The sequence below is a fragment of the Dermacentor andersoni genome, unplaced genomic scaffold (assembly GCF_023375885.2).
Source record: "Dermacentor andersoni unplaced genomic scaffold, qqDerAnde1_hic_scaffold ctg00000039.1, whole genome shotgun sequence".
Taxonomy (NCBI): domain Eukaryota; kingdom Metazoa; phylum Arthropoda; class Arachnida; order Ixodida; family Ixodidae; genus Dermacentor; species Dermacentor andersoni.
In genome coordinates, this window is record NW_027314752.1 from 5,718,143 (window position 1) to 5,727,194 (window position 9,052).

Below are 9,052 nucleotides of genomic sequence, written 5' to 3' on the forward strand. Positions count from 1 at the left end.
TGTTGAGTGCTCCAGAGGGGTTGTTTATGCAATTCCCTTGCACCCTTGTGGGCAGCTCTACATTGGCCAAACTGAGCGTTGTGTGAATGACCGTTTAAGGGAACATGCGCAAAAACTAAAGAAAAAAGAGGATAAGGGCGCACATTTAGTGGCTCATGTTACCGCGTGTGGTTGTGACGCTCGATTTTCTGCGACAACTATTCTTGGCAGGAGTGGCAACGCGTCTTCCAGGCTCGCTCTTGAGGCCTTCTTTATCAAGAAGAATAGAGATAGATGTGTGAGTGAGCCTTCCATCACTTTACTGGATGCCGAATTTAACTTCTTGCGCGACCGCCTTTGATTTGCATGTACCGGTTTCTCTTCTGCTTGGTAGGCGCATGCGTGACAAGAGGATATATATTTATACCTTCCTTCCTTCCATTAAACAGTTGTGAGTAGCGCTTGTCCTTGTCTGTCTTTCTTGTGTCCGTGGTTTTATTTGCGCTAAGATACTACTTCAAATATGGACGACCAACTAGCCCAACAGTCAACTCTTCTTTACCACCATCACTTATTCAAGCACATCATTGGATTTGTAATGTCACCGCGAATTGGCGGACACCTTTCTTTAAGGTGGGACTTCCACTTTGTAGCGCAAAGCTACACCACGTTTGTTGTAGCCGAGCTTCGCATGCTTCTGCGCCTTTCCTGCTGCGTATGTGCGAGAGCCGCGCGACGTCACGAGACGCGCAGCTGCGTCGCCATCGCCGCAAGTGTCGCGTCGCAGTCTGCACAGACGCGCCGGCTGCTGCATTTACCATTGCGGCGCAGTGCTGCACTGCGCATGCGCGACGATGGCACACCGTGAGTATGAATGCGCGGGAGAGACCGTTGATGAAGCGCGCTCGACATGGAGGTTAAGGATAGTAGAGCCGCTGCCAGCCGACGAAAAAGAACGGGAAACCTAAATTCTTCAGACCCCGAGGTTGTCACTTGGCAGTTGGCCGTCGAGCGTCGAAAGAACGAGCATGCCAAGGCAAAACGTGCGGTCGAGACACAGGAGCAACGCGAAGTATGCCTAGCGAAAAGGCGCCCCCAAGAAGCTTAATGCCGTGCTATGGCCTGCCAACAGCGGCAGGATCAAGAGAACGTCACAGAAAATCCCAAGACTCGTCGGTGCTCGGCCTCATTACAAGGCCAAACAAGGCCATAGCCGAATAAGCTAAGGTTAGCAAGCAAGGCAAGGCATTAACCAAGCAAACCCGTACCTTTACGCTACGTATATCCTGGATAAGCTCAGCTAAGCCACTGTCAATGTTTTTTGGACTTCTACTGGCCTTTCTTGGTGCATCGAACGTGTGCGGCTAGCAAGGCCTAGGTATGCCCACTGGCCCCGCCGGGCCGCAAAGGCGGAAACGCGCATGGAAGGTGAAAACGCTACTGCATTAGAAGAGAACAAGGAAGATCTAGGCTGGCAAATTGTGACAAGCAAAAAAATCTCGCTCCACCAGAAGGATTGCTGGCGATGGGAAAACATCGTCGCAGAGTCACGAAGAACAAGGCAACAGCAGCAAAAACAAGTGACCTACAACCACTACGTTCGAGAACCCGGTTATAAAGGCATCAAGGATGCCCCAATTGCCCGAGGAGCACAGCAAAATTATGATCCGTCAACGAAGAGGTCTGAACTCGAGTAAAGTGAGCACCACAGCGATAGGCGTGGCGATTATTGAAGCATCGCGCCTGACTCCGGAACAAGCCCGAGAGGATGTAGTTTGCCCTAACTTCAGGGAAAACATCGTGGTGGTTAGTGCACCAGATCCGAATCATGCTGCCAGGTATGTGCAATTCAAGTCATTCATCATAGTGGAAACCAAATATGAAGTTACCGCCTACGAGACCGCTCCACATACAACGTGTAAAGGGGTGATTCGCAGGGTCGACATTTGAGACAGTCAGGCCACGATAACGAAGAACAATGTGCATGACTTTAGCCCCCCGGCATTGGCAGTCAAGCGTATTAAATCGACGGGCTCAGTCATTGTTCTGTTTGATGGGCTCAAGGTACCCAATTATATCCAATACCAGTTTACCCTTGTAAGGTGCCAACTTTATATGAAGCAGTTTGATCTCTGCTATGCTTGTGAAAAGACTGGACATCGATCACATGTATGCTCAACACCGGACGTGGTACAGGACAGAGGATGTTGAACTCAAAACCCGGAGGCCAATCACATGTGCGTGCCTAAGGGCAAATTGTGTGCAGGGGACCACCGAACTGGGGACAATACTTGCCGGCAGCGGGACCAAATTTCATACGTGGTGCGAATTCGACGACGAGAACGCAACAGATATGCATCGTGGGTGACAGCAGCTCAGCTGCAATGGGATACCCAAACGGGCACCAGGGGGAGCACGCGCTCAAGGAGCTCCACATGGTCAAGACACCGCTTGCCGTCGAAGGGCGGAAGCCGTTCCAGACCACGTGAAGTGCAGGTGCGCTTCGAAGGAGGAGGGCAGACGCCTGGCGACAAGACGACCTCTGGAACAGCTTGAGCCGACAAATTGAAAGGTACTGTGAGGGCTCCAGAGAGTGGTGCGGGGGGGGGAGGAGGTGGGAGATAATGATGCCAGAATAAAACAGCTAAGAAGTAAGATATCTGAGAAAGGGAAATGAAGAACTTACTAAGCAGGCTGTAGAACTTCGCAAGGACTCGCAGACTAGCTTCACAAAAGTAGCAATAGCCAAACCGGTGAATATCTGACAACAGTCCCGAAGAAGAAAACACACCAGCTCCAAAGAAGCGGGCAATAAGCCGAGTAGAAACAACAGTGTGCTCTGCTTTCGAAGAGATCAAGGACGCGATTAAACAACTCAGAGATGCAACAGATAAAAGTACCTTCAAAGTTGATTAGTTATGGTAATGGAGACTGACGACTGAAAAGAGGCTTACCAAAGTAGGAGCGCGAGGCGAGGACGACGAATACCTACCCTCAGACGCAGAAAGCGTCACATCGCTCCCGGGCGCGTCGGGGGGTTCTACGAAGCGTGCTATAGCGGGTAGCAGTAAGGCGGGTTCTGTATGCAATTGCTAGCATGGAGAGCTTTAAATTGTAGCAATGAAAATGCAAAAGATTTTATTACAAAAAAGCACCACTCATGCAGCTAATAAAGATATCTTCAGATAAACCAAAAATAATTATGTTGCAGCAAACCATGCCTGATGAGATCACGGACACAAAGCGACATGCAGGGTCAAAGAGCCCGGTAGGGGGCTAGCCACACTCATAGATAAGAAAATACCATACATAGAACATGCCTTGGACATTGGACAAAACAAATTAGCATACCCTCTTGTGGAAATAATTTTCAAAATGGAGAAGCAAGCCACAAAGCCTCTATTGTCTCAATGTTTACAGCAGCCCTAGCGACATAGAACAGAGTTTAAGGGCAGTTCTTAATAAGACTGTGGCTGTTACTAAGCACGCTCCACTCTTTATTGGATGGGAGTTCCACGCCCCACAACGAACCTGGGGATATCGCTGGAATACTAATAAAGGGGATGGACTCGGGCACCTAGCTACAGATCTTAATCCTTCATCTCCCTCACCACTGACCCAGCTTATACCGCTAGGTTTAGTATATCTACATGCAGGGACACCACCCCAGGCCTTACTTTTGTAACAAATTTAGCGAACGCTGGCTGAAATAACTCCAATATCGACCTGGATAGTGATCAATACATATTACAAATATTATTGAAAACACCCAGTAATGAGATACAGCACTTTAACTACATTGACTGGGATCTGTTTAGGAAGGCAAGGAAAAGCAGAGGTGAGACAGAGACAAGACAAAAGAAAACACTCCAAACACTCAGCTCAGGGAAGATGTAGAGGTGGCAAGGAAGGATATTACCGCAGAGGAGGGTATCGAAATCATGTACAGTAGGCTAGCGCACTTGATTGAAGTCAAACAATCTATGTTAAAAAGATGGAACACGCAACGCCTGAACAGGAGGCTCAGGAAACGCATAGCATTGCTGAATACGGAGATTGAAAAACACTCCAGAAATTTACAAAAACAAATATGGGAAGCGTTTTCCGATTCAGTAGATGGTCGAATCAAACGAGGGGGAAATTGGAACTGACTTAGACATTTGCTTCATGAGAACGACACGAAATCTAATTGGAGAACAGCAGTAGCAGGACTGCATGATAGCACCAGTCAGGACACAACGGAGGAGGGCTGTTAAGTATTTACCACTTAAGGATCGCAACCGTGTACGACCTCAACCATAGATCCGCTGCCGGTCGAGATGGCATTTCCAATAGGCTGTTTAAAAATCTGGACAATGATTCTATAAAATATGTGACAGAGTATTTCCACAAACTCTGGAAAAACGCTGATTATCCGAAGGAAGGAAGAATTGGTAACATACATCTCATTCTTAAACAAGGCAAGCAAGTCAACCCCTAACTTTCCTCTAATTTGGTCTCTGTTTGTCCTATATTACCTTCGGAACTCTCGATTGTTGCATCATTGGCATATATTGCAAAGTAGATCCCCTCAATTGAGTTAGGAAGTTAGGAAGCAACTCAACCTAAGACCCGTATCGTTAACATCATGTCTGGGCAAAGCCATGGCGCATGTCATATTCAATAGATTGACTCAGCATGTAGAGAAATGAAATGTTCTTCCGCATAACCTGATCGGTTTCTGCCCTGGACTTTAGGCTCAAGATGCAATGCTCTAAATCAAACATTCCCTTATTCTTGCTAGCCCGCTACATACGAGAGCTCTCCTAGGCCTAGATGTAGAAAAGGTCTTTGATCGCATCAAACACCGGCCCATATTGGATATCCTCTCGGAGACGGGATTGGCTAAGCGATTGCACAATATAGTAAAAGAATTTCTCGGTTGCCGTTCTGCTTGTCTCAGCTTAGGCGAACTCAAATCGACATACCTGGAACTTGAGAATCATGGGACATCACAAGGCTCTGTCCTATCTCCCATGCTATTTAATTCGGCAACGTCAAAAGCGGCTCAAGGTCTCGCGCAGATTGAGGGTCTCTACTTTGCAATATATGCAAACGATGCAACAATCGGGAGTTCCGAAGGTAATATGGGACAAACAGAGACCAAATTATAGGAAACCATTTATGTGGCGGAAACAACACTTGATGGCATGGGACTAAACTGCTCTGGTAATAAATCAGAAAGTAGTAGTAGTATAAGACTTTTATTCAGCCAAAAATTCCAGGCCGAGCATATCGACCGCCTGGGTGGCCAGTCGACGCTGTTCTTCTTCACCTTCAGCGCCAAGCCAGTCGAGCCAGGTGGTGATGGATAGCGAAGGGGAGGAAAGGAACTTGATTGCTGAGCAGCCGGACAGTAGAATAGGCAATGGGATAGGTCTGCATAAGTAGAGGGACAGTTGGGACAGGAGGGGTCGGAACGATAGCGATAGAGAAAGAGGCGGGAAGGGGTTACCAGTGCATTCATTTGGATGTGTCGCAGAAGGCGAGCCTCCAACACAGTGAGTGATGGATGAGGGGGAGAGTAGAGGTGCTCGTCGAGACGCAGCTGGAGATAAACTTCCTTGACAGTGTGGCGCAGGGAGACTCCCCCAGTATCCTGCGAGGGCCCCGACCAGGGGATCAACGGTGCCCGGTTAAAAACATCACGGGCGAGCTGATGGGCCAGCTCGTTGCCGTCAATCCCCGAATGCCCAGGGACCCAGCGGAGAAAAACGGTGGAAGGTTGCAGTGCGGAGACCGCTCGTTCGACCTCTTGTTGGAGTGAATGGGGTAGGATGCGGTTCTGTATGTGGCGAATGGCGGCTTGGGAGTCGGCGTATATCGTGTACTCTGGGAGCGAAGGCAGGGAGGGAAATGATTATAGCGCATGTACAATGGCAAGGACCTCGAGAGAGAGTGCATCCGGAGGGTGTAGGTACGGCCCATTCGTGTGAGTTTCAGGTGCTGGGAGGTGGGAATGGTAGATAGCGTAGCCGCAGGAACCTCGAGGGGCTATGAAAGAGGCATCCGTGTAGGCTACTCCCTGGGTAGTAAAGAGGGGGGAATGATGCTTCGCGGCCACGTGACGACGGCCGGCATGCAGGACAGGGGACATATTGGACGGGTAGGGGAGAATGCGAAGCTTGGGCGCCGGGGTGGATTTTGGAGAGGTAAAGGAGGGAACGGGAATGGGAGAGATACCCGCCTGGGCCAGTAACCACTGACCCTGACGGGTAAGAGAAAGCCGGGCAAGCTGGGAGTCATGGTGGAGAGAGAGAAGAGAACGAAGAGGATGGAAGAGGCCCGTGGTAAAGAGCTTAGCAGTGGAGGTGGTGATAGGGAGGTTGAGAGCTGCCTTGTAGAGGCCCACAAGGGCGGTCTCGAAGGTGTTAAGCTGAGTGTGGGTGAAGGAAACGTAAGGCACAAAGTACAGGAACTTGTTGAGGGCGAGCGCATGGGCAACTTGGCACGCATGAGCCTCGTGGAGGCCCGAGCGCCGAGTGACCACGCGCCGCAGGAGGTGAGTTACCGAGTGACAAGTCCTGACAGCGTAGTTTAGGGCTTGCACATTCTTGGCTGCATGCAACGGGAAGCCAAGAACTTTGCATTGGGAGACAATAGGAATGGGAGAGCCGGAAAGGTGGAGGGAGATTAGGGCGTTGTGGGAGCGCTGGTACGAGGAGTAGTTAAGAAGGAGAAGCTCGGATTTCTCAGGAGCAGGTGACAAGCCAGCAGTGGACAGAAAGGAGTTGATGAGATCGAGGCCACGTTGCAGGGTGTCCTGTACGTGACCGGGAGAACCAGACGAACACCAGAGGGTGATGTCGTCGGCATAAAAGATGGGGTGGAGGTCAGGAATCTGGACTAGTTGGAAGGCGAGAGGGGTCATAGCAAGATTAAAAAGGATAGGAGAGAGAACAGCACCAGAGCAGCAGAGAGAACAGGACATGCGGTGTCCGCAGTCCAGGGAGGAGAGTTGAGACAGGATATGGTCGTGGCGCACACCGTCGAAGGCCTTGCGGACATCAACAGTCACAAGAGCGTGGATCTGGCTGGGATTGGGTGAGAGAAAGGTGTGCTGGAGGATCGGGAACATGTCCTGTGCACAGACGCGCCGTCGAAAGCCGATAAGTGAGTGGGGGAAGAACTCTTTCGCTTCAATAAAATCAGAGAGGCGAGTCAAAGCCATTCGCACAAGGGTCTTGCCAACACACGATGTCAATGAGATAGGGCGAAGGTTAGAAAGGGAGGGAGGTTTTCCTGGCTTCGGAATCATAGAAATAAGGGAGGATGTCCAAGCGCTCGGCAAGCAGCCGCTGTCCCAGGCATTGTTGAAAGTCTGAAGGAGGAATTCCTTGGAGCGGTCGGGGAGGTTGCGGAGTGTAATGTATGTGATGGTATCCTCACCGGGAGCCGAGCGAGAAGCATTAGCAGCCAGGGCAGCTTCGAGCTCCCAGAGAGTGAAAGGGCGGTCGAGGTCTGGGTTAGGATCGCCAGAGTTGGCTGGGTAGGAATGTGTGAGAGGGGGTGGGAGATACAAAGAAGTGAGCTTGTCAAAGACATCGGAGGGAGTCCCCTGAGTGAGGGCTTTTGCTAGAGTGGAAGCAAGGGCAGGCTTCGTACCTAAGAAAGATTTAAAAAGGGACCACGTGGATCGCGAGTGTAATGCAGAATCGAGGCCGTCACAAAGCGCACTCCAACGAGAATGCTCGAGGGACGTGCCATGGGCGACTATCTCGGCCCGCAGAGCAGCAATCCGAGAGGAAAGTTGGGTATTTTGGGTTTGGCAGTGCAAGGAACGTTGGAGACGTTTCAGCTGACTCCATAAACGGATAAAGTGAGGATCCGGGTCTGGGATAGGGCGACGTTAGCGAACGCGACGGCTACTGGTCGAAAGCGCTGCGGAGATGCGCGACGTCCAGTCGTCGTAAGATTCAAAGGAGGCGGAAAGGAGATTAGTGCGAAATGCGTGCCAGTCAGTGTGAGCGGTTGAGTGCGATCGAGGGATGTGGGAAAGAGAAGCGCTAATATGAATGAGGAAATGGTCGCTGAGGAGCGTTTCAGTTGCATCCTGCCAGTGAAATGAGAAGGAGCCGCGAGAGAAAGGTCGGGTGTCGTGGAGCGCTGTGAGACAGTGACCACTCGAGTAGGGGAGCCAGGGGTATTAAGAAGGGTGAGGTGGCGTTCCTGGGCATGACAGTGGAGAAGGCGGCTGGGCTTGAGGGTCTGGGGGTAGCCCCAGAGCGTGTGAGGGGCGTTAAAATCGCCCCCAAGGAGGAGATGGGTGGTGGCGGGAACAGAATGAAGGAACTTGCCCAAGGCAGTGGACAAAGAGGATGTGGCAGGGGGATTATAGAAAGACATAAAGGCGAGTGAGATGCGCGATGAAGGTTGGTAATACACAACACCCACTAAATATTTATGGAGGCTGGAGGGGATATCAAGTGGCTCGACGAGGACGTCGCTGCGTACATAAATGGACGCAAGCGGTGTGCCCGTCATGGCATGGTAGGCGCGGTAACCTGGGACGGTGCGGGCCGTCCGCGTCCCCTGGAAAAGGAGAAAATGGGGCAGGGAAGGGCGGGTGAGGAGATACTGCTCGAGGGGGGTCTTATTATGGCGTAGGTTTCGACCGTTCCACTGCACAATCTCTAGGTCCTCTCCACGCGCTATGTTTAAGATAGATTAGAGGTAGAAGAGTTTGAGGGGACACGTTCCTTCTTTTTGGCCGGGGGCAGGGACTCCTGGAGGGAGCCCAGCATAGAAGAGAATGATTCCAATTGCTTGGATTGGGTTTGGAGGGTGGTGAGCATATGGACAATCGAAGTTTCGAGCTGAAGCAAGCGAGTGTGGTGTGTGGTGGTGGTGGTTTCTACCTGGTCAGCCAATGGGGCGACCTGGGTGTTAGGGGACGGGGTGATGAACGTGGCAAGGTGCTCATTTAGCTTGGTAAGCTGGGATGTAAGAGAGGAGGTGGTCGTCTTTAGGGTTTGTGTCAATGCGTGGATTTGCTGTTGTAAATCTTGGGAGATGCGCTCTTGTTCGCGCTGGT

General features: G+C 50.9%; 1 pseudogene; it reads right to left on the minus strand.

Annotated features, from left to right (window-relative positions):
• Window positions 1-952: 952 nt before the first annotated feature.
• Window positions 953-7,276, minus strand: LOC126527917 (uncharacterized; annotated as a pseudogene).
• Between the last annotated feature and the right edge of the window lie 1,776 nt (window positions 7,277-9,052).